The sequence below is a fragment of the Triturus cristatus genome, chromosome 10, assembly GCF_964204655.1.
Source record: "Triturus cristatus chromosome 10, aTriCri1.1, whole genome shotgun sequence".
Classification (NCBI taxonomy): Eukaryota; Metazoa; Chordata; class Amphibia; order Caudata; family Salamandridae; genus Triturus; species Triturus cristatus.
The window spans coordinates 436,062,947-436,089,722 of NC_140593.1; positions in this window are offsets into that span (position 1 = coordinate 436,062,947).

Consider the following 26,776-nt stretch of genomic DNA (forward strand, 5'->3'; position numbering starts at 1 on the left):
TAATACCTTCAATTGTCCACTAGGTGGTAATGGACATTAACACAACACTTTATATTGAACTAAACACTGTCGCGCCTTTTACACATAGGAAAGAATGTCATTCGTAGCGATCAACACACCCTAAACATTTTGTCATTGTTCCACAATTTACTCAGGCTCACATCGGGGCAGATTTACAAGCCCCTTGCGTCACTTTTGCGTCACTTTTCCCATGTTAAAAGTAACGCAAAAGTGGCGCAAGGGGCTTGTAAATCTGCCCCTAAATATTGAGCTTTCTTCAAGGCAGATTCGAAATAATTTTTATTTTTAAACGTATATGAAATACACGTTTTTTATACAAACACGTGCTCGCAGTTTATTACAAGAATCAATGTGTCTGTGTTCGGCACACAGAGTAACGCCTTGCTAGAATTACGTTGAAAAAACCAAGGTACGAAACATTTCCTAGTCTGACACACCAACGTGCCATATAGATGGCAACACCTACTCCAAGTTTTGGACCACGTAGTCGTAGAGCAAAGTGCAGAAAATACGTCAGCCTAAACGTCTGAGAATCACAGGAAAAAGACACATCGCCCCACTGCGACACTGGCAAATGTAGACTTGCTTCACATGGGCAAAAGAGCGCTGTGTAAGTGAGAGGAGACGCGAATGGTCGAACAATATTTTTACTTTCCTTGACTTTCTTAACGACAAAAAGGAACCATCACACAATAAAATGCAGCAGGACTCGGGGTTGTAACGTAGGCCCCTGCGGCTCACGGTGGCCACCAGCTCTCTTGGAGGCCCCAAACCCTTCAAAGTCAATGGATATCTGTGCAATATGTTGGGGGGGGGGGTGGGGGCTCATCGAATTCTGCAGGGGTCCCCATCTTTTTGTGTTACACCACTGACAGGAATTCCACAGCAAGGCGACAGGGACTCTATCTCAAATACTTTGCATGAGAAATTGACTTGGTGAATAAAAGCTAAAAAAAAAACAAGCATTTGCAATACAATAGGTCTCACATTTATGCAACTTTGGGCTATTGGCATTGTAAATGACAATGACTTTTATTTATGTTTAAGTTTTTGAAACATAAATAAAAGGCATTGTCATTTACAATGTCAATAGCTTAAACTCGCGTAAATGAGAGACATTTTGCATTGCAAATGATTGGTTTTTTTTTGCAGTTTTATGTAGCGCGAACTCGACCTGAAGGAATTGGCGCACTTAACGTGAGCACCAGTTACATTTCACAAGGACACATTCATTTTTTGGTAGGCATGGGGAATTTAAGTGATTTGCCCCGAATCACAGGATGTGGAAATGACGCTCCAAAGTCAGCAGCTCTGGCCGTTAGTCCACATCAATGGCCCCACCTAGATCTATGTGGCACACTATTTCATAGAACGTTGGTCCTGACACTTTGAACCTAAGCAGTAGATGGCGTACCCCTTGTATCACTCATCTACAGGGAGAGCAAATGGACTATTAGGGTACATAGCGAAAAGATCAAATTGGCACAACTACAATGGTAGTGTTGACCTCTGCGTCAGACATGGCACATTGCCGCCATGAGAAACATGATACACAACAGGTTGTGGCACATTGGTATTATTTATGTGAATTAACATAACGTGGCCTCTTTTCAAATCATTGAACAAATACGCTGTGGTTAAAAAGTTTTTTTGTTTGGGTCAAAGGAGGGCGTGCCAGCTTCTGGAGCAAGTATTGAAAGAGGGAACAGGCTACAGTCAACAAAAGCACACTGGATGATGTTGTAACGTGGCCATGTTCGACATGCACCTCTTTACTATGGTTGTAATATAAACTCAGTCCGAAGACGTGACAGAAATTGCAAAGGCTGCCAATCTAAAAATAAGGCTATTAAAAATCCGTACAAAATCAAAATAATTATCAGAAATTGTGCGTTTGTTAATTGCTCTGACTCGGAGTTGATTGAGAATAATAAGCAGAGCAATTACCAAAATGAGAGCATGTAATACAACCGTTTACTTATCAACAATATCAGATAAATCTACAGCTTCTATATTCCGCGTCTCCTCTTCCAGCAAGAGTGGAACGTGCCCAGTTCTTCGATAGCAGCCCCCGCATAAGGCAATGACTGCAGATCACGAAGCTAACAGAAATCTACGAGCTATAGCGCAATTGGCTGACATGCAAATAAACAATTAGATAGGGGCCTCCATATACTACCATTGGTTGGTCAGTACATGTTGTCGCAAAAAAAACAAGGTTGAGTGTACCTCGCTTGTTGCGAGTTCTGGATATGGTTGCTCTGAGAATTAGGGATGTTGAAGTGATATCAGAGGGATGATAGGAATTTAACTGGTGCCACCGGGGATAAAAAAAACTAGTTAAATAAAGAAGCGTGGCCACCTAAGTAAAAGCGGACCACGGTGTAAGTTAAATAAATAAAGCACCGTGGCCGCAAAAGTGAAAGCGGACCACACTGCAAATTATAAAAAATACGTAACAATAATGTAAAAGCGGGCTGCAGTGCCGCCAATTAAATAAGTAAAGCAGTGTGACCACTAAAGCGGATCGCGCTACACATTACAAACAAAAACATAACAACAATGTAAAAGAGGGCTGCGGCGTTGTTTGGGTGGAATTGGGAAAGAGCATTAAAGAAAATAGTGCTCACCCAACGCAGACCATGTAATGAGCCAAGCAAAAGGTCTAGTTTAAACCCAGCCATATGCAAATCAGTCTTGACCCTGTTCCCCATGGGAACAGCCCAGCCTGAATTGCCAGGCTAGGTTCTCCCTGGACTGGAAAATAAGCATCCTAGGACTGGTTTTGGGGTTTCACCCCTCATCAGCCAGGCTAGCTTGACTCCAGCGGCATGGAGAGCACAGGACCCACATCTGGGCATACCTGTCCCACTCGGGGTGACAAATGCAAAAAAAATTGATGGACAGAATGTTGAACAATTTCAAACATTCACCTCAGTACAGAGATCTGGGCCAAAATCCATCATTTTTCTGCTCCCCATGCCATTCCAGTTTAAACCCAGCCATATGCAAATCATTCTTGACCCTGTTTCCCATGGGAACAGTCCAGCCCGAACTGCCACTATAGTTTATCCCTGGACTGGAAAATAAGCATCCTAGGACCAGTTTTGGGGTTTCAACCCTAATCAGCCAGGCTAGCTTGAATCCAATGGCTTGGAGAGCACGGGACCCACATCTGGGCATACCCAACCCGCTCGGAGTGACAAATGGAAAAAGAACAATTGATGGACAGCATGTTAAACAATGGCAAACATTCAACTCAGTACAGAGATCTGGGCCTAAATTCATCGTTTTTTGCTCCCCATGCCATTCCAGCCTAAACCCAGCCATATGCAAATCAGTCTTGACCCTGTTCCCCATGGGAACAATCCAGCCCGAACTGCCAGGCCAGGTTCTCCCTGGACTGGAAAGCAAGCATCCTAGGACCAGTTTTGGGGTTTCACCCCTCATCAGCCAGGCTAGCTTGACTCCAGTCATGGAGAGCACGGGACCCACATCTGGGAATACCCGTCCCACTCAGGGTGACAAATGCTAAAAAGAACAATTGATGCCCTGAAACCGGTCCCAGGATGCTTGTTTCCAGTCCAGGGAGGACCTGGCTTGGCAGACCAGGCTGGAATGTTTCCATGAGGAACAGGGTCCAGACTGATTTGCATATGGCTGGGTCCAAACTAGGGTGGCGTGGTGAGCAAAAGAAGGATAGATTAAACCCAGATCTTTGTGACTGGGAGTGAATGTTTGCATTATTCACCATTCCGTCCAACATTTGTTCCTTTTGCATTTGTCGCCCTAAGTGGTAAGGGTATGCCCAGATGTGGGTCCATGCTAACTATGCCACTGGATTCAAGCTAGCCTGGCTGATGAGGGGTGATGCCCCGAAACCGGTCCCAGGATGTTAGTTTCCGGTCCAGGGAGGACCTGGCTTAGCAGTTCGGGCTGGTCTGTTCCCATGAGGAACAAGGTCAAGACTGGTTTGCATATGGCTGGGTTCAAACTGGGGTGGTTTGGTGAGCAAAAGAACAATGGATTAAACCCAGATCTTTGTGACTGGGGGTGAATGTTTGCATTGTTCAGTATTCCATCCATCATTTGTTCCTTTTGCGTTTGTCACCCTAAGTGGAAGGGTATGCCCAGACGTGGGTCCCGTGTTCACTGCACCACTGGATTCAAGCTAGCCTGGCTGATATGGGGTGATGCCCCAAATCCGGTCCCAGGATGCTTGTTTCCGGTCTAGGGAGGACCTGGCTGGGTCCAAACTGGGGTGGCATGGTGAGCAAAAGAAAGATGGATTAAACCCAGATCTTTGTGATTGGAGGTGAATGTTGGCATTGTTCAGCATTCCATCCATCATGTGTTCCTTTTACTTTTAGAAAGTGGACATTTCTCTGCACTCGTAGCTCTGTGCACCTTGCAGCCTGTCTCCAATACACGTCTGGGGTGGGTGACAGCTACACTTTGTACATTCCCTCTAGACAGCCACAAACACAGGAAGGATTGGTGTGTCTGAGTACCCATCTTCATACATCTGCATTCTGATGGCTCTGTCTGGACAGGATGGAAAGGAGGGGCTAACACTTCACGTGTATGTCCCCATACAAAGGGCTGATTTACCCCCCCATATCTAGTCTGGAGCCCAGAATGGGAAGAAAGGGGGACCTGTGCGCTTCAATGGCCTGCATTGAAGTGGACTTCAAGGGCCTGCATTGGAGTCACCCCCACTTCAAAGGCAGATTTGAGTATAATTCTGGGTCTCTGAAACCCTAAAATCAGATACTTCTGGACCTACAACTGCACTATGCCAGAAGGACTGCTGTGCTGCTAAAAGGACTTATTGCTGGACTGCAGACCTGGAAGGCCTGCTTTTCTCCTGTGTTGCCCTGCTACCTGCTGCTCTCTGCTGAAGGGAACCTGAACTCTGCTTTTTTTCCAAGTGTGTTCCAAGGGCTTGCTGGCTTGACTTCCACTGCTTAAGACACAGAGATTTCAAAGTCTCTACCCCTGCTCCTGTGCTTGGTTCACTGAAAGTGGAGCCAGATACTTGCAACACAGAGTGTGACACATCTCCTGTCTGCATGTAGCAGAACCAGCACACCGACTGGGTTGTGTGGAGAAGAAACAACACATCCTCAACCTGCAGGATCAACATCAACGCATTTCACAACGGATCTTATTGTAGCGACCAGAAAAGGTACTTTGTTCACCGGCGCCTACGTGTGTCCTGTAGCCGGCCTGCGCTCCATCGCAGTCAGCCCAAACTTTGAGTTTGCCCAGGTCCAGTGCGACTCCAAGTAACCCCTAAAGCGCTATTTGCTTCTGAGTGCTATTTATACGCTTATTCTTTAAAAATTCATATCTTGACTTGTAATTATTGGTGTTTTGCCTTTTGGTCTTGTTTTGTTCAGAATATAATAATCTGTTATTCTAAACCTGTTTGGAGTCTTTTTTCATTGGATCACTGTGTGTTAGTTTGTTGCACGAATACTTTGTGCCATGCTACCAGAGGGTCACCACAGGCAATCTCCAAGTGTGTATCTGACTTACCCTGACCAGGATTGTGGTTCCCACTTGTACTGGGTGCATACTCTGACAACCAGAAACCCAATTTCTAATACAAGGCAACCAGCAGTCATTATCACCCATGCTTTAACTATCAGGTTGAACAAGCTGGTTGGAGCAGGTTAATGTAGTCCCTTGGTGGATCAACCCAATCTGCCAATAGCAAACCAGTTAATGTAAAAATGTTCCAACTGGGGTTACAGCAACTTGTTTCCTTGATCACTCAAAGAGGTCACATTTAATACCTATTACTCATATTGAATTCTGGAGCACTGCTTCATAACTAGGGCTTCCAGTTTTCCGTCTTTACTGATTTTTACAGATAAATACAGACAGAAAACTATTTATTTTCCTGTCTGTATTTATTTTTAAATACGGAAAATAGGGCTTCTTTGAATGATTTTTTTCTACTGTCAAACATGAGTGCCAGGTCAGTAGGTGTTCAGACTGAGAGGTAGGAGAGATGAAAAAAGATAACAGATTTCCTAATTAAGCTTAAGTAAGTGCAGATCTACAGTTTTTTTATGCTATCCTGCAATTCAGGTGTTTTCAGATAACGCTATTGCACTGTATTCTGCTAAAACCTTTTCGACATTCAAATGCGAGTATACATTTATCAGTTAAATAAATGTGGAAAAATACACATTGCAGCTTCATTTATACAGAAAACACAAAATAAAAATGGATAAATGCAGAAAAACTGAGCATAAAATAAATATGGATAAATACAGACGGAAATGTTGAAAAAATAAATACCATAAAACCGGGAGCCCTATTCATAATATTTTCCTTGTGTCCTGAACAACTGAGTGGCCATTTCTTTTTTTAATACAACTCTAGCTACTCCTAATGCCTCCCCCTCTAGTTAGACAGCATAAATGGCAAGTGCCTGCTCTAAGTTTAACATGAAGGAACTTAAAAAGAAGTGACTCAACAACTGCTTTTGCTACCTTCTTTCTGCTCTTAATGACTGACTGAGAAACATCGGTACATATTAATTCTCGCCTCGGTACCTACTCTAACCAGGAACACACTCAGCAACTCTGGGCATTAAGCTTGCCTCATCTCTACAACGGCCCCCCACAGACACCGGGGATGCCTGGTTTCACCTTGGAGATACCCAGAAAGGGACCATCTCACAGGGATAGCCAGGACGGGTTCCCCAGCGGTCTATAGCGCCGGGACACTTCCGAGTAGCTGTGTGCTGAATAAATTAAAATAACATAACATTCCTTATATCTTTCAAATACAGATTGAGGTGTAACAAATCGTTTACTAGTGTATCTTGGTGTAAGTATTGTGTAAGGCAGCATGAAAGGCACTGGCAAGCCACAGTAATTCTGAGCTATTCTCAAGGTCTCAACTTCTGCTGAAGGAATATAAGGCAAAGAAAATGAGAAGAAAAACACTTTTTTCATCCTGGATGAAGCTGAATGCCACAAAAATACCAAGGAGATTTTTAATATGTTTTCAAAATAATTTCTATTCCCCAACAAAGACACATCAAAACACTTAGGAGACTCATGTATCTCCCTTGTTGAGTTATTGGGGACAAAATCAAAGCAATTTGTAGGCCATACTTATATCAGTCGCACTCATATCTGTCAACCTCCCTACCATAGTAACAAGTAACACTGAACTATGCCTTTCTGCCTCTTTCGAACAATATTTCCACCTGACACTCGAAGATAACCCACAACCTTAAAACATCACCCTGAGTTATCTTTGCTCAAGAACACTGATGATCCTGCCTGCCCTCACAGTTGCTTTAGCCGTTATTCAGCTTCATGTGTTTAAACAAAAACAAAGGGACCCGAAAAGGTAAGCAAGGACCTTGGGCGCCAGTAATTTGATAGAACATTGGTCCTTGTTAAGGAGCTAATGTAGGTATACTATCAATATAGACTAGAATCAGTGCTCTATTACTCCTGCCCAGACGGACAGTGAATTTTAATGAATAACAAAGTAATAATCTTAACACAAAACAATAAAGTGGGACACATTCCTGCGTCCAACAAAACCACAAAACATATACATTGAACAAAACATTCAGGCAGGGCAAGAAAAGCTTGTATGTAATGCAAATAGTTAAAACAAGCATGAAAACGACAACCGTTGCACTTAAATATCAAAGAGATTTGTGTGCACGGTGTTCCAGCAAGTCGACGACGTTTCGATCCTTTAAAACAATACGAGGATCATCATCAGGACAATTTTATACAAGCCTGAAGTGTATGGTGCCTGATTGGATGACCGGGAGGGAATGGAAGGTCCGTGGTGGCAATGCACATCAAGAGTGCTCGGACAGTTGAAAGTATGAATGAGATGGTCGTGGCTCCTCGATTTGTGGACTGATTGTGAGGCCGGGAGGGAATGGAGGGTCAGCGGTGGCAATGCACATCAAGAGTGCATGGACAGTAAGAGTTCTCAAAGCACCAGACTTAATCAATACCGCCCAAGTCGTATCGGCATTGCCACTGAAGACCGGCCCTTCAATTCTCCTCTACCATTTCTTTGAGAACTCTTACTGTCCGTGCACTTTTGACGTGCATTGCCACCGCGGACCTCACAATCAGGAACCATATACTTCAGGCTTGTATAAAATTGCCTGATGATGATCCTAGTATTGTTTTAAAGGATCGAAACGTCGTCGACTTGCTGGAACACCGTACACACAAATCTATTTGATATTTAAGTGCAACGGTTGTCGTTTTCATGCTTGTTTTAACTATTTGCATTACATACAAGCTTTTCTTGCGCTGCCTGAATGTTTTGTTCAATGTATATCTTGTGATTTTGTTGGACGCAGGACTGTGTCCCACTTTATTGTTTTGTGTTAAGATTCCTACTTTGTTATTCATTAAAATTCACTGTCCAGCTGGACAGGAGTAATATAGCACTGATTCTAGTCTATATTGATTGTATACCTACATTAGCTCCTTAACAAGGACCAATGTTCTCTCAAATCAATTTATTCAGCTTTACAGCACCTAATTTCCCAATGGTACCATTCCTCATGAATTAAAAAAGCTTTTAGTTCACTTTTTACTGAAGAAACAACCATTGAATCCTTCTAACACTAACCCATGTTGTTACTGCCCCATCTCCAATCTGCTGTTTCTCTGCAACCTAAGGGAAAGCAGCTACCCTCCAGCTTCAGGTTTCATTGGAGTCCTATGAGGTCTGCAACCTCACAATTCAGAGTTCAGTGACCGACTTGGCTTAGATTCAGTGCATTTGGTGGTTCTCGATTAGCAGCCGATACTGGTGGCTCTAATTAACAGTACGATAATGCTGTACCTGTCAGCAGTGTGCGACATAGTGAATCTCAAAATGTTGTTATCACTCCTAGAGAATGTATGCTTCAGGATACTAGTGCTCTCGTGGGCACAGTCATTTGTGTCTGCAAAACTGGCATAGTATATTTCCTTCACTCTCATCAGAGGCATTGCCTCTTACGAGTGGATTTTAAAGTGACCAGCCTCTGATCAGAAGACCTTTGGACAGATTATCTTAGCCTTCTCCCTTCTTCAGGCTCTACAATTACGGATTTGGGTGTCATCTTCTCGTCACCCCCAATTAATGTAGTTGTGCAGTTGTGTTGGGTGCATCTAAAGAATTACAAGGGTATTGCTATTATTATCCCAACATCACAGAGGATGTGGTAATCCTCAGTACTGAAGGTGGGTTTTTAATTGAAAACTGTACTGCGATTTACCAGAGAAAATGATCACATAAATATTAGTGCGCATTAAACAACTTTTCATTTGAAGAAAGTGTTGTGATGCACCCTTTGTAGGAAGCTTTGGAAACAGCAAGATGTCTCAGCCATGATGAATGTAAAGGGACCCTGCTATGGGGACCCCGCAGATGTATTCTGGGGACATCCTTTAGGCAGTCTCCTTACAATTTACTGACATGTCAAGGACTTTATTTCAAACAATCATCCAGAAGGATGAATTTAGCGTCTAGCTGGAGAGTACACCGCCCTCATTTTGATGCTCTATGTTGTATATCGCATAAACATGTTAGTCATAATGTAATGAAAGCAGTCAAATGATGTGTGTTAAAAATGTATATTTGGCATCTCATGATAAATAATATTGCAAAATAGTTGCCAATCAAACACCGCCTATCCAGGACTGCACGTCAACGTATCTTGAAAATGTAGATATATTCAAGGTACATATTGTGGAGCTAAGTACAGTAGACCCATACTTACCTATCCGGACTTACCTTCACAATGTATTTGTTGACAATATTCTGACTCAAATATTTCTGTAGCACAACGTTTCAATCGGATTGTTCTATTAGTACACTGTATTAACTTCTAGCTCAAAGAATTACTGTCGTGTGAATTTGAACCGTGAACACCAGCCCAATAATGTGCTTCAAGGCCACCTGGTGCCCCGACGCCCTTCAAGCATAGGGCTGGCCTCTAACCTGCTCACTTTCTCAACACCAAATCCTGCATAACAGAAACAAAGACCCTTTCGTGACCACAGTGGCTCTTGGCACTTTTTTCTGTTTTTTCAGCCCAGCCAGCCCCCCTCCCCCCCAAGGTTACACGGCCTTTCAGAAGGGGGATTTCAATGACTCACGGCTGGACTTCCCACTCAACATTTCTCTTGTGAAAAAGCGGCCTGCGCACTTCATATATAAGGTCATCATAAAACGTAATCTTGTTTTTTAAATCTAAAATCACCTTCTGTTTCCATTCTTGGGGTATGATGCGTAATTTACTATTTGGCCGCACTGGGGAGGCGCTTAACGCTTGCCAGGGACTCTGACGTCCCCTGACCACAAGCTCTCACGTGGCTGCGCCTCTCAGAGCCGCGAATAACCGGAAAGCTATGAATGGATCCGCGCTGCGCGTGTTTAGTAATAGTCACGCCACATTGAGGAAGAGCCGTCAAAAGCACTAACATTTGTGAGCTGTGGTAATGCTCGGTACTGAAGGCGGGGTTTTAATTGAAAACTGTACTGCGACTTACCAGAGAAAATTATCACATAAATATTAGTACACATTAAACAACTTTTCCATTGAAGAAGCTGTTGTGATGCACCCTTTGTAGAAAGCTTTGGAAACAGGTTCGAGTCTGACAGGAGGTTTAATCATCCCGTGATTCTGGGCAAATCACTTAATCTCTCTCTGCCTAAAAAAAAAATATATAATGTGTCCGTCTGTAATGCAACTGGTGCTCATGTAAAGCGCTCTGATACCTTCGGGTCGAGTTTGCACTATATAAAACTACAAAAAAATAAAAATATATATGAATCCAAGGCTTACAAGCAGACCAACATAATTTTGTAATATAAACTTTAAGGGTTAGATTTACAAGAAAGTGCCGCAGAGCGGCAATGCAAGCCCTTTGGCTGCGCCACTCTGAGGCACTTTCAAAGCACAGGAATGCGACATATTTACAATAATATGTCGCATTCCTGTGCTCTCTCCTGCGCTGGTGCACAAACAGCTGCCATGCGCCGGCGCAGGCACTCTTGCACCATGGTGCAAGGTTGCCTGCGTCATGGGGAGATTGTTTTTGTGCAGGAAGGGGCACCTTCCTGCACAAAAACAATCACTACAGCCATTTTCCTCTTCCAATGTGTGCTGTAGAATGTAGCACGCATTGAAAGAGGAAACAAGCATTTGCAGTGCAATAGGTCTCGCAGTTGTGAGAGTTTGAGCTATTGGTTTTGTAAATGTCAATGCCTTTTATTTGTACATGTTGGTTTTTAAAACATAAATAAAAGGCATTGTCATTTACAATGCGAATAGCTTAAACTCTCGCAAATGTGAGTCCTATTGCATTGCAAATGCTTGTTAAAACTAAAGGGGCCTCGAAATGGGTCTCTCTCGAGCTCTGTTTTCTGCCCTGGCACAGGCGGTCTGTTTTTTCCCGGACTGCGGTGACAGCAGGCACACCCATGTGCGCGTGCTCACACTGCTTACTAGTGGACAACTTACGGCATGACGTCATGCCAGGTGAGCCTGCTGTTGGGCGGCAGGGGGATATTTCCCCAAAACAGCATGTTCAAAGCTTTTAAAGTTCGCCAATTTGTGATCATCTTGTCATTCTGAAAGTTCAGAAGCTTCTAATTCTTCGTGTCATTGAGATAGTTCTCAGACGACTGGTTTCTTCAACTGAAAAGGTTCAATATACACTTGAAAATGGAAATCTGGACCTGTTTGAGAAGATGAAACGTTTCTCTGTTGATGTAGTTTCAGCTGCCGTCTACTTGTTTGTGGACGGCGTGGGACGGTCCTCACATTTGTGGTGGAAGGCCACCAGTTACAGTACATAAGCACATTTTGTTGTGAGTGTTGTTAAATGGCTCACTGTAGCTCTAATTTTAAAAAGCTTATTAGCAAACGTGTAGCACAGTTCGGCTCACCTTCAATATTACCCATTTAAAATCGTTATTCAGTTAAACCACCATAAGTAACAGTTCAGTCGTCACACCAAGCACATGTATCAAGGATGCAGATCATGCATACACATTGTGCACGGTCCAGACACCAAAGTGGGGTGTGCATTAGTAAGTGCATCAAACCCAACATCTCAGTTTAGCTGAGTGAAGTCATTCCTGCGCTAGAATATCCTGGCCCCTAGATGTTACCTCCAATTTCAAGTCTCCATTCAACTATCAGCATTGGCCCAACTGTTGCAACTTCTCCAGTGTCACCTGGAATAGTTAAGGCAATTGTAAACTACCAACATCTACATTCTGCACATATGTTCGTGGATCAGTGTATTGGGCTGTTGAAAGCTCTTCTTGAGTGTGTTAAATCTCTGCTCCATCCCATGCTGCCTAGAAAGGGCTTTACTCATCTGTCTGAATGCTGGTCGTCTATCGGCAACCGCAAGTGAAGCACCCACAGACTCAATCTTACACAGTGTGAGCTTGGTGAGATGTGTTCATAGCTGAATGTTTTTGATCAAACGCGATATGTGTGTCCATTATAACAATTCTGCTGTCACACAGCCTCAGATTTCTTGCACTGCATGACGCTGTGTCTCTGTGACGTCATTGAAGCCAGAAAGCACCGCTGACGCGTGCTGACATCAGTGCTGTTTTTTGAGGCATGGACACGTTCCGGAGTTCTCTCATTCTCGTCAGGAATGGCAAACTCATTGGCGAATTCTTAAAAAACAAGCGCTGACCTAGGAAACGCCATAAAGAAAGTTCGTAAATAAAGTGAAAGCACGCTGAACCACCGTGCCAGCACAGCAAATGCGTGCACATCTCCTGTCCAGGCGCATGAAGGAGCTGAATCAAGCGCGTGGTGGGAGAGGAGGCGCCATGCGTGCGCACATCGCCTGTCCGTGCACCCACATCGTTTGTCTCCCTTCGCTCCCCAAAGTGACGACTATAGAGTCTTGCAAGGGGAAGCTGCGCATGCGCTGCGTTCGCTAGCGAGACCTAAAGAACGAGGAGAAATTAAAACATTTCTCCTCGTTGCGCCTCGCTACGTCACCCCTAGGGTGGCATAACATTTTTACGCATTTCCAGGCAGTGGCGTAGGAAGGGGTGTGCGGTGGGTGCGGCCGCCCCGGGTGTCATCACTGAGGTCGGTGACAAAATGGCACTGAGGGGGGTAGCAAAATGGCAAAAATATGTGTAACTATCTTTCTTTTCCTTATTTTAATCATTTCAATGTGGGCGGGGTGTGACAAGAAATTGTCCGCACTGGGTACCACCTGACCTTGCTACGCCACTGTTTCCAGGTTTACGATTCCTCGTAAATCTGGAAATGTGTCTGGTTCCATGGGTGTTGCGTGAGAACACCCCTAGCAACGCCCATGGAACACCCCTTTCACGCAAAGTGGGCGTGTAAAGGGGCCGTATTTACAAGGACAGGAAAATTCACGCAGGGTGGCGTTTCCTGTCCTTGTAAATATGGAGCAGTAAAATGCGTCACCGGTTCGACACAAAAAGTGAAGCACCGGTGGCGCAAGGGTCTTGTAATTCTGCCCCCAAATTCTTCTTTTTGAACTCTACTATTGTCATGAAAGATGTGACATCCCAAATATGGTTCCGGCACCAGGAAATGTCCGAGCAAAAACATGCAATTCAAGATATACAGTAATGTGATTTTTGTTCTCTTAGCTCATCAGCAACCAAAACCGAATGCATGAGTGCCGTGTATCCATGCATGCATTTACAAAAGTATGGATGCATTCATGCATGAACAAAATGCCCGCCTTCAGGCATGCAACCATGATGAAAATTATCAGTTTGTCGACGGAAAAAACTTCATCAGCGTACATCCGAGAACAGAAAAAACAGGCAGAATTGCAGAGAGACTGGCGTGCAAAATGGTTATGTCACGTCCCGTCACGTTACGGGACGTGCTTTGTGTTTTTATAGCGCTCTAATCACCCATGAGGGCAGGGCTCGAGTCGGGGTACCACGCTGGTGGACGGCGTCCTCCCGCTTATTTTACCGGGATCTTTTTATTAAACATACTCGACATAAAGGTACAATTCCGCATAGGTCAATAACAGGGAGCACAGCGAAATCAAGATACATACAGATACAGTAGGATAATGCTTGGAAATCACGGGGAGGGGGATCATCACAATCAAGGTTACAGGGGGGAGTACATATATTGCCACGGTATTCATTCCATGAAGCCCAAATCTTAGACCATTTGCGGGGACAGCCCCGGGCTGTGTATACCGTCTTTTCCCTCAACATGCACCAGTCGAGATCTTTCTTCCAATCCGCCACTTTAGGAGCATGCGACGTCCCCCAGAGCTGAGCGATGTTTCTCTTAGCGATCATGCAGCCCAGTGTGACCCATAGTATGGCATGTGTATTGAGGTCGGTGGGTTCCCATATGTTGAGGAGGCATCTAGGGGCCTCTGGTTTAATTTCAATTTCCAGTGTTTCGCTCATTATTTTGCGAATTTTGCGCCAGTACCCCTGGATTGAGTCACAGTGCCATATGATATGTATGAACGTGCCCATTTGGGTGCACCCCCGTCTGCAAGACACGTCTGCCGGACCACCCATGTGTGTCAATTGGGGACCCGTGATGTAAATACCGTGCAGTATCTTTAGTTGCACTAGACGGAGACGCGCTGGGATGGCGACCGTTTTGGGGGAGGAGACTGCTGTCTGCCAATTTTCGTCATCTAATTCGATCCCATCTCCAACCCATTTTTCTCGTAGGGACAGCAGGGGATCGTCCATGTTGTTAATGAGTTTTCTGTAAGTCAGGGAGATAGCTTTTTTAGGTAGATGGCCGTCAAGCAACCTGTCCTCTAGTGGAGAATAGTCAGGTGGGGAGGACTCACGGGGCAATGCTGTTTGTAGTGTAGTGTCGAATTTGCAGGTAACGAAAACGCTCCGACTCTGCCATAGCGTATTGACGCTGGAGGGTGTCAAAGGACTTCACGTCATTTTTGTCCCAGAGGTCTCTAATGTGGGAGATGCAAATTAGATCCCATCTATGAAAGCCTTTGGAGTTGCCCAAGGCGCCTAGCCTCTGGGAGCCCCACAGGGGTGTGGCAAGAGTCAGTCTACTGCTCCAGCCTAACAATGCAGCTGCCGAATGCCAGATCTTGACCGTGTGATTAGTGGGACCAGTGAGTGAGTACCTGTTCGGCTTAGAGTATAAAGCTCTGGTGTAAGTTCCATTTGGAAGGATCCATCTGTCCATATTGAACCCCGGGTCGTCGGGCCGGCCATAGGTGCCATGATTTATAGCTATAAGATGTGCTGCCCAATAATATTTCTTGATGTCGGGCAAACCGATGCCCTCATCGTACCAGCTGAGTGTAAGTTTTGGTAAAGCAATCCGTGGTCTCCCATCCCATAGAAGTTCCCGCTGGAGCCCCTCTATTTCTTTCAAGTGCAAATTCGGGACAGGGTCAGCTGAATTCTGGAGGACATAAAGGAAGCGAGGCAGGGACATCATTTTAAAAAGGGCAGCCTTGCCCAAAAAAGAGAGTGGAAGTGATTTCCAGTGTGTAATATCACGTTTGAGCCTTTGCAGCGGGGGAACAAGGTTACGGGCAAATCGGAGTGAACTATCAAGCGAGATGAATATACCCAGGTATTTGAAGCCCTCCAAAACTATTGATATGGGGCAGTTTCGAGGTAACGGGGGGTTCTCCACAGAGGACATATGGTAGAGATTTCTGCCAATTAATACGAAACTCTGAATATCTGCCAAAGATGGCTAAGATGTCAAATACAACAATAAGGGGCCGTTTGGGGAATGCGAGATATAGAAGGATGTCATCCGCATATAAGGAGATACGATCTTCCCAATCTGCCGACCACCGTAGACCTCGGATCATTACGTCCTGACGAATCCAAGCCGCGAGGGGCTCGAGGGCCAAGGCGAATAATAAGGGAGAGAGGGGACATCCCTGACGGGTCCCTCGACTAACCAAAAAGGTATCCGATTTTTTGTTGTTCACAACAACCTGTGCCATAGGGAAGGTGTACAGCAAGCGCACCCACTGGCTGAAACCCGGTCCAAATCCCAACTTTGTGAGTAAAGCAAAGAGGTAGGGCCATTCGACTGTATCGAAGGCCATAGTGGCGTCTAGGAAGACTATGACTGCATCTTCGCGAATAGTCGCCGCCCTTCCCAAGACCCCATGGACTCTACGCAGGTTCAAAGCAGTGTTTCTCCTGGGCTTAACCCCGATTGATCCGGGTGCACCAGACCGCTCAGTACCTTAAGCAGCCTGTTTGCAAGCACTTTGGCTAAGATTTTAGGTTCTGTATTAAGCAATGAGATAGGGCGGTAGGAGGCGCAGTCAGTTTTGGGTTTCCCTTCCTTGTGAATTGTGACAATGATTGCAATTCTTTGATCTAGGGGCAACGACCCTTGTTCTAGACTGTTTTCGAACATTGATTTCAGGTATGGGGCTAATTTATCTGGTCGGAGCTTGTAAATTTCGATCGGGATACCATTTGGGCCAAGAGCCTTGCCAGAGTGAAGAGCTCGGATAGCGGTCGCTATTTCGTCAGCGGTGAGGGCACTATCCATAAAAGCCCAGTCTCCGTCCCATAGCATTGGGAGGGAGATATCTCGTAGGAGTTCAGAAGAGTCCACCTCGGTATAAGGCGCAATGGAGCTATAGGCTGTGTGAAAGTGCATTGCGAAGTGGTCGACTATGTCTTGGGGATCTATTATGGGGTTTCCCTCCGCATTGTGTAGTTCTGGGACAAGTCTACTGGCATGCTCCTTTTTGTCCAACCAGGCAATTAATTTCCCTGCCTTATCTCCCCAGTCGTAAAGTCGGCCCAGTCTGTCTTGCCCCAGTAATTTGGCACGGTCAGTGACCAGAGCCCTGTATTCGTCCTGTCGGAGATGTAGGGTATGAAGCGCCTCAGGTGAAGGATCAGAATTAACGTCTTGCTCGAGACAATAAATCTCTTACTCTACGTCGGAGATGTCTTTTAGCTTGTCTTTTTTGGATCCCGCTATTAGAGAGAGAGCCTCACCTTGGACCACAGTTTTGAAGGCTTCCCATAATGTTTGCGGTGAGTCAACAGTATGGTCATTCTCTAAAAAGTAATTGTCAAAGGATTTAATCCGTTTTTTGTGTATTTTCGGGCTTTTAAGGTACCAGGGGTTGATTGGAGCAACGCGTCCAGCCTGGGAGTGATCCAGAAAATATGGACCCAAACGGGGGAATGGTCAGAGATGCCCCTAGCTAGGTGCCGTATTTCATAGATATCCGTAACCTGTGGGGCAGGGACAACTATATAGTCCAAATGAGAAAGGCTGTTGTGGGCCCCTGAGTGGAATGTGTGCTGGATCTTGTCGGGTGGTACTTTCTCCAGCCGTCCACTAATCCCATCGCTTCCAAGAAGCTAGAGAAGGAGTGAGCAGCGTGAGGGATTGTGCGAGGGGGATGCCTATCCAGTGAGCCCGATATTATGGAGTTGAAGTCTCCGCCGAGCACAAGGTGCCCTTCCGGTAGCGCTAGCAGCACTGTGCTGAGATCAGCAAATGTTGCGGCCTGTAACCCTGGAGGTGCATATACTGATATGAAAGATATAGTTTGACCCTCCCAGGAGCCCGTGATAACAACGTATCTGCCCCGGTCATCTATTTGGGTGGACGTAGGTGACAGGGGGAATGACTTCTTTTGCATGATGTCCACCCCTCTGGAATTGGACGCAAAGCCTGCATGCGCAACCATCGAGTAGCCCCATCTATGCATAGCTTTACAAGTGTTACCAATGAGGTGAGTTTCTTGAAGTAATACTATGTCCGGTGTCAATCTCTTGATATGTTGCAATACTATACTCCGTTTGATTTTGTCCCCCAACCCGTTAACATTCCAACTTAAGATTTTAACTTCCTTGTTAAGCTGTACGCCCATTGACCCGTATGTTGAGCGTCGCAGCGGCCTATGCTACAGACCGGGACTGCACCATTGAAATAATGTCGAGAGTAATAAACAACAAACCACAAAACAACTAAATAAAATACACCAACCCAACAACCCCCCAACCCCGCTGCCCTGCCCTCTGGGCTCAGAACTGCCCATCAAGAAACTCGCAGAGTGTCTGTCGCCCTAAAAATTCGAAGAAAAACAAAACAGGGGGGGAAGCAGTAGGCTCCATGCCCTGCCCTATGCTACATCACTGTCACACCCTTGTTGAACATTTAACGTAAGACCATATATAAGTCAGCAGTCCCCTTTAAATAAAATACAGTTATACCCCCTCCCCAACCCGCCCCGCACCAACTGCTCCCGTTACTTCTCAAAAAGGCGACCATTGTCCGAAACTCCACCTCAAGTCGGTCCACTGTCCGCCTGGCCCCCGGCTCCTCACTCCGTCGGGTTTTTAGTCCCTTGATAGTCAATCCAGGCCGCAACTGCCTTCAGGCCGATCAAAAAAACACGTTCTTCCCTCCGCCTCGACTCTGAGGCGTGCTGGGAACAGCATCGAGTATTTCAGGCCCCTCTCTCTCAGGTCATGTTTAACGAACAGGAATGATCTCCTCTGCTTCTGCACCCTCTGCGTGAAGTCAGGAAAAAAGGAAATATCGGCATTTTCATACCGGAGGGGAGCACTGGCTCTAGAATTTTGGAGGATCACATCTCTGTCCCGGTAGTTTAGAACACGAGCCAGCATGGGCCGCGGGGGAGCGCCCGGCTTGGGTCGGCCGCCCGGGACCCTGTGAGCTCGCTTTATCACAAAAAATTTACTGAGGCCTTTAGGTTGCAGGTGTTTGAGGATAAGGTCCTCAACAAACAGGTCCGGAGATTGCCCCTCTGATTTCTCTGGAACTCCTATGATGCGGAGATTGTTGCGGCGAAGTCGGCCTTCGTAGTCATCCAGCTTGAGGTCCGTGAGATTTCGGGAGTCTTGTAGTTCCTGGACCTCTCTTTGCAACTGCGTGACATCACCCACTAGCCTAGTAGTTGTAATTTCCACCTGCTTCACATTTTCATTAAGTTTCCCCATGTCGGCCCTGATAAGATTAATGTCGATGGCCACTGAGTCCAGGGAGGTCTTGACACCTGTGATGGCCTCCATGACGTCTTTGAGGGAAAGCTCATGTTCTTCCTCCCCAGGGCTTCCCTGTGCAGTTTCCTCAGATGGACGGCCCCGCTGCAAGTCTTTGGACACCGTGTACCGATCCAGCTTGTTGGTTTGGACTGGCTTCGGTCCCCTGGTCCCGGATCCCTTAGTGAGCTCCATTGTAGTAGCTAAGGTGTGTCACAGATGGACTGTGAGGCAGTGCTCTGCTCTAGGATAGGTTTATTGAGAGTGACACTGAGAGTTTCACACCCTATCTCATTCACCGCAAGGTTTGAGCCACAGCAGGTAAGTAAAACAAAGGAATCTCCAGCCAAGGGCGTCTCTCGGCCCCGAAGGGTGAGTCCCACTGGACCCTGGAACCACCCGTTACAGTCAAAACCGCACCTGATCCTACCAGAGAAAGGAGAAGGCGTATGGGACCACCCGTTCCCTGGGGGGGTGGGGTCAGTGGGGAAACAACGATGGGAAGGACAGAAAAAAGAGCTCACCAGTGGGGCAGTGTCGCCTCCATTAGTCATTCCGCAGTTGGCGCACCTCGGTTGGCCTCAAATTGGTGTGAAAAGTTATGTCGCTGGCGCAACTTGGCGAGGTCACAATCCCCGCTTTCAATGTTGTTTTTTGCGATCCGCCCTTCAGACACTTCCGTTATGTGTGGAGCACAGCTGTGTCGTGTAATCTCGGCGCCTCCGTAGTAGAGCAGCAGGATGCCTGGGGCTGCCTGTCAGGAGATCTGTTACCGTGGGTCTCGGCTCCAGGCTTCTGTGTGGGCCGCGATAGGCAGAGAGCCGGGGGAAATCCGCTATTGACAAAGCAGGCGGAGGGGGGCGGGCTGTCACAATCAGGGGCGCGCTGCCGCTACCAGCTGATCCGCGGCCGGCGCGCCCTGCTGCCCAACAGTTGCGCCCTCAGAGTGCACCAGTACCTTGATTGTGAGGCTGTGAGCACTCCTGCTGGTCCTTGTAGAGAGAGCCCCTCTCAGTGCCACTGACGAGTCTGGATCGCAGCGACGCTCCTGTTTGCGGCGCCGCTGCGGGAACACAAATGTCCAATCTACCGTGCGCCTAGGATTTAGGTCCCACTCCGGGCCGCCGCTGGATGCAGACACGCGAGGACGGCAATGACGGGGTAGGTGGAGTGAGAGGCTCACTATACAGGTCACGCCACCGCCATTTTGTGTCTCGCGGCCAGCGCTCCCTTACTTGCAGCAGTCCGAGCGCCTCTCACTCCCACCAGTGTGCCGCTGTGCCTGCGGTGATTTTCCCCTTTCTGTGGTCTTCAGCGCTCTCTCAGGAAGCGTTGGTGGCAAAAAACCATGGCGGCGTCTTGATCCGCGGCACCACCTCCGGGCAAGAATAGGCTGGCTGGATCCCTTATGCGGGAGGCTCGGTCACCTGTGCAGGTCTCAATCTTGGAAGGGTGATTGCTCCTTCATTCCGCACGATCAATGCATCGGAGCAAGCGGGATGGGCTCTGCTGTCGATCCGGCATCAGGGGCTGCAAACGGGTGTCACGGATTGTGAATCAGGATAGTCGAGGGCTGAAACGGGTGACGGAGCTCACGGGCTACGCGTCCATTTTCAGCACGTGCTTGGCCACGCCCCCCAGTACTTATATTCTTGCATCTTGGCTGAACATCACATAAAAGTACTATAAAAAAAGTTTAAAACACGTGGGGCATTGTGTTCAACCTGAAACCCCCTAGAAGTGATTCTGTGTGTGGTGATGTGATACTGTATCCCTGGTTTCCCGATATTTGGGATAGTAACCCTTGGGGAGCATCTTTCACTGCTGCTAACCTTTACCCAGCCGGCCCACATTCAGGGCCTGGTGTTCTAGCAAGGTCTGGAGGGGAAAAACATCCTCAATCTTCACAAAGATTTACTCAGTGCCTCTGCATGGATATTGGGGTCAAAGAAACCATACAAGCAGAAACCATTGTTTCCCAAAGGAAACACAAATACTCAGCAAGCTGGATGTTATTTTCTGTTTTTTCTGTACATATCCCTGTAACTGCGCAGTCTTTTGTGAAATGGGTGACCATAAACTCTCTCACTCAACGAAACACATATATTCTTCCTAACTCGCATATTACTCTCCCCGTCATTATAGGAAGGGCCACCTCTTCCATCGTTAGCGGACCATAACCCAGAAGGTTCTGCTGTAGGATGGTGACGCAGTGGTTGATGAGGCGGTATGGGGACAGGCAGGCGGTCTCTCCCTACTAATGCCACTAAGGGTCAAACTAAGGGACAGACTTTACTCAGAACTCCTACCTGAAAAGCATTATTTCTGAAAAAGCTGTGAACCAATGTTGTGAGAAAATCCCACCCTAAGGTATTGAATCAGCATCCCATCCGGTGCCTTAAAACCTCCCACTCAGTAGCCCTAAACGTGGTAGTTCAGTGTGTGTAGCCTTACTGCATGTGCAGGAATAAGTGGCCCGGATTCCACAAACCCCCCTCCATCCTTTGTCCGTGCTTATGGTGAGTGTAGAGTCTGACAATGATGGTCTCAGAAATTTTGCACACCTTTTGCTCAATCCTGTCTAGGGCCCAAACTGTACTTACCGTGGCTCCCAGAGGACCCAGTCCCTACATCCGATCCCTCCATGAGGTTGGGAGAGTCATGTCTACCAGGGGTCCTCTTGGAGAGAAATCTTAGGTTCCTCTTGACTCCATGCAGTCTGCATCAGCCCAGGATCAAAAGGGCTGTCCCTGCTGAAGTTGGTCTGCAAGCTCCTCACTCCTCACTCCTCGCTCTCAGCTTCCTAAGTTCTAAATCTCACCTGTAAGTGTCAAGACCCTGAATATTCAGCAGTCACTCCACAGCTCGAACAGTACAAATCACTGCATATACGATCACTCACTCTGGAATCAGCTCCAAGCTTACCAGAGTACCTCATCCTATCTTCCTGACAGAAGGCACAATGTTGTGTTTCATCCCTGGCCTCCCAAGTGTTACTTACCCAAAGTTCAGCAATGTAGAGCACCTGCTGTGGTCATTCTCTCCACATTTCATTCATGATTCACTTAAAATGTAGGGAAGACAAAACATGGATTCAACCAAATTTCCATAAAGTCGGATATCACCCTCAACCTTAATCTTCAAGACAATGGAACCTCAAGATGCCACTCTTGCTCCCGTAGCCCTGCAGATGCTACTCTTTTGTGACCTTCGATTTTTCATGCTTGGATCAAGCTTCAGTGCAGCTGTGAGGTGTGAAAAGCATCCACCGTCAATAGAAAATGAGTATCTCCATCACTGGCCATAATCTCCCACGAGTACCGTCGATTGGGAGCAAACCCGCCTCCAAATATTTTTATCCGCATTGACTGTGGGTAAATTAGTGGCTGAGGGGGTAATATGAATAAGCATAATACAACTGGAGACATACCATTGCATTATATAAGCTAGATTTCACATTCCTACAAGTAATTACATTTTTAATCAATGTAAACCCATGAGTGAGAATGGAAATTGTCATTTACTGTGAGTAACTGCTGATGTCCCACTCGCTTCTTTGGAGAAAAGGAAGTTACAATTCTTCCATTTTGGGCTTATTTTATCTCTAAAATCCCTGCCCAGACAGAGGCCAGGGATGTTCAGACGCCACCTGCTGGTACTCAGCAGTGACTGGTACTATTGTCCAGAATCTTTCTGGGCCAAGATTCCCCTTTTATCACTCACTTAGTGAGCCTGCCATATGCCAGCCTCCCAAAGGCAAACCAGTGGAAACCAGCTGAAAACTACTGCTGTTGAACTGGGGATTTATTCAGGCCACCACAGCATTATACATTCTTCACTAGCATATGTTATAATAAGAGACCCTACCTGAGGTAAAATTGGCAGCGTGGCGTGCGGCGGTGCAGACGGGCTTGCCTATGGCGAGTCTTTGGCGCACCACCAGCAAGGTCACACATTGCGCCATATTTTATAGTGCATCTCAGCCAGCTGCAAAAAGGCTCTGCTGGTCAACTTCAAGGTCTGACTTAAAATGGCTACCGAGATAAAAACTGAAAAAAGACTAAAGTGCTAGTGCAGTTTTTCATAAAGTGTAAGTGATCAAAGAAAGATTCGATTTTTAAATCAAACCGACTTCCAATTAATTCAACATCTCTCAAGTCTTTTAGAAATAATTGATTTTAAAACAGAGGTTAATCCATATCCCCTTAAACTGACCCACACTTCCCAGTAACAAAAACAGACAAGCACTCAGTAGCACAACAGAGGGCACTATACTCAGTCCTCACAAACATTAAAATGGAAACGCAGTAAAATTGGCAGGCGTTATGTTACAATTTGGTAAAAGATAAGCAACGGTGCAAATGCTATAACGTCACCATGTAAAAACCAAGGAACTAAGCTGTTCAGAATGTGGCAAAATTTGCACCTATACAGGGTTCTTGTTGAATTGAAACGATATGTTTTCCTGCCTGGCTTAAACACTTTGCCGCTCTTGCACCAGTCCCATCAAATACAAAGGAGCCTACCTCCACTACAGGGTACAATGGACTCTTTGTTCTTTTCGAAGATAATAACACATTTTATTCATTGAACTCAGGTGGAAGAGACAGCGACTCGGGTAGCCACAGAGAGAAAGGGACAAGTTAGATCCCAAATTTAACTTGTTGGCAGACACAGGCAATGGCCCCAAGGAGGACGGCCAAATTGGGTTGATGATAATGGAGAAGGTACCCATGAAAAAGTGCTTTTTTTGGATTGATTTAGCTTCGAACAACTGTTCTCCATCCGGTATTTCAACACTATCAAATACTGGAGAAAAGACTGGCTTGAAGAAGGGTGGCAGGGATTTCTCGTGCAGTATAATTTAATTGTTAACTGCATAATTCAAACGGTGCTTTAATTTATTCTGTTAGAGGAGGTAAAATGGTGTTAAATAAAAGTGAATGTGCCAGTCACTTGGGAGTGCCTCATTGTACTTTTAAGGTGTTAGATAAATCGGACACAAGAGAAAATCAATGTCAGGTTTGATCTCATCTATTGAAGTACTACTGTTGTAAATCCAGTGTCATGACATCAAGATGATCTTTCAAAACCGCGAGAAGATCCCAAATAGGTGCACGGCGAGTGCTCTGTCTAGATAAATGTGTGACTACAGACAGGCGCCCCTTCCGGGTTCTGCTAAAAGCTACAACATACTCGTAGCTAGTGTTCCTCCAGTGGGTCCGTAAGTACACAGACACCACTGCATGCATAGCACACCATAGCGTGTGTGCTGCACAATTATACATGTGGCGTGTATTTGCCACAAATTCACTCATCTCACCTGGTCCTGAAGAAAGCCTCACTATTTTTAAAAGAGGCTGAAACATGTAGACCACAGTGACAACTAAGATCAATTTATCTTGATGTTGTCCTTATTCCTTTTTTAACCTTGTCCTGGGCCGCTGGGAATAAACACCGTTCAGTAAGGATTCCCAGAGACATTTTTAACTAGCACCACTTATTTAGCACTTTCTCTTCACATGTTTACACAAATCCAGCTCTGCTGTAATCAGGCGTTGTAGCACAACTGGGTGGCATTCGACTACCCAGTTGGGACCCCGATGATAAAGCATGCCACCAACTAGGTTGGTGAGTGAGGGGTCTTTTTATAAACCTAATGGGTTTCTGGCACTCATATAACTACTTTGAGTTGACTTTATTAGTGGGTTCGTCCACTGTGTTTTTTGTACTATATCCTGGGGATAGGGATGTACCCCATCATAATCCTCGCTCTCTCCATTTGTTTACGCATCAAGATGTGATTGCCAATGCTAACTCCTGTAGATACTTTCAAGAGGACCAGAGCATCAATACTGTGCCAACTTGAAAATCAGCATAGGTTATTAAGGCGAGTGTGAAGAACAGCTTCTGAGACTCAGCCAGGTGTGAAACCCGCTGGAATTGTGTTACCCATCAGAACTGAAGAGCTCAGTGAGAAATCCTCTGAAAGGATAAGCAGTGATAAACACAAGAAGTGGCATCAGAGGAAGTAAGAAATTTAGGACTGATCCTGGACTACAGGCCATCATCACAAAGTCAGATCTCATCTACACTACGTAAATCATCTGTATTTAGGGGGGCCACTCTACCTTCTTTGAATATTTCAAAGCACCCATGTATCAGAATCAAGGCCTCTCTTACGCGTTTTCCCCTGGGAATGCATCACACCTGTGCTCTAAGTGATTCACTGGCTTACTATGACCAGACCCTCTGCCTTCATGGCACTCTACCTTCCCCACAAGTCCATCCCGAGTAGGGATCCATGCTTCATCCAAATGAAGCTCTAAAGATACATAAGTAACAGATCCCTCCATTTGAGACTGTCAGCCTGGTTAATCATCACAATTACAATAGACACTGTTGGTGGGACCTTATTCCTTTTACAAGCAGCAACAATTATGGAATTCTCTTCCAGACAAGACAAAAAAATACAAGATCACTTGGAATTGAAGGAGGTCAACACCTGGCTCATCTGAAACAGATGAAATGATCACACCAACCAATAAACAGTTCCAGTTTCCACAGAAGGATGGTTTCAAAACCAAATGACTGGGGACCTTCCTTACCTAAGAACTGGAAACATTTTCATCCAACTAGGACGGTACAGATGATCATGTGTACACCTATGTATCATTGTCTTATTTTCCATTCCAATGCAACACAATAATCTCAACCACAAGAGAAGACCAATCCGTTACTTGTCATGCATGACACCAAAACACTTAGGGCCTCATGTAGGTAGCGAAATACCGGTCGGTAACGGCCGAATTTCGGTAAATATGCCGTTACCGACCGGTATACAGACAAGTGAGATGTAGGAGTCCAAAAACCACTTTTCGGTAAACATGAGGCGGTAAATACCGATTCATAGTTACCGAATACATAATTAACGAATCGGTAAACATGAAGTGGTAAATATGAAGTGGAAATAATTAAAATGACATGTAGGAGCACTCGGTAAATAAGAAAACCAGGAAAATCGGTAAATAAGAGTCGGTAATTAACACGGATTGAAAGCAGGTGGTAACCAACAGCAGTGCAGCTCAGCAATCCCAAAATGCAACAGCGTGGACAGCCTGGCAGCCATGCACGTCATTGCAATGCGCCTACGTCTACAGGCAGCAGGACTGAGGGTTTGGCGACGGAAGGAACGCATCCACAGACAGCGCATCACACTATTCCAGCTGACTGATGCAGAGATACATGAGAGGTACAGGCTACACCCCGAAACCATCATGGACTTAAGCAGGGACCTACACCCACTCCTGGACCAGCCAATAAGAAGGGCGCACGCCATACCCCCACATGTGCAGGTGCTCTGCAGCCCACATCTGCTGGCATCCGGCATTTCGCAGGTGGTGACAGCTGCGGTGGGTGGTGTATCCCAGAGTTGCCTGTCCCGTTCCTTCAGGAATTCATTCCCCCATTACATTGGCTGCATTGATGGGACACACATCCCACTCTGTCCACCAGCTGACACAGAGCACATCTACAGGATCAGGAAGTCCACCCACTCCATCAATGTGCATACCGAATGGAATGTTATTGTGAAAGGTCCCGTGGGTGGCAGAACCAAAAGGTGCGCGTATGCTATTTACAACGAGGTCTGCAAGTTGTCGCACAGTGAGGCGGCCTCCAGACTGAGAGCCATTGACCAAGCGAA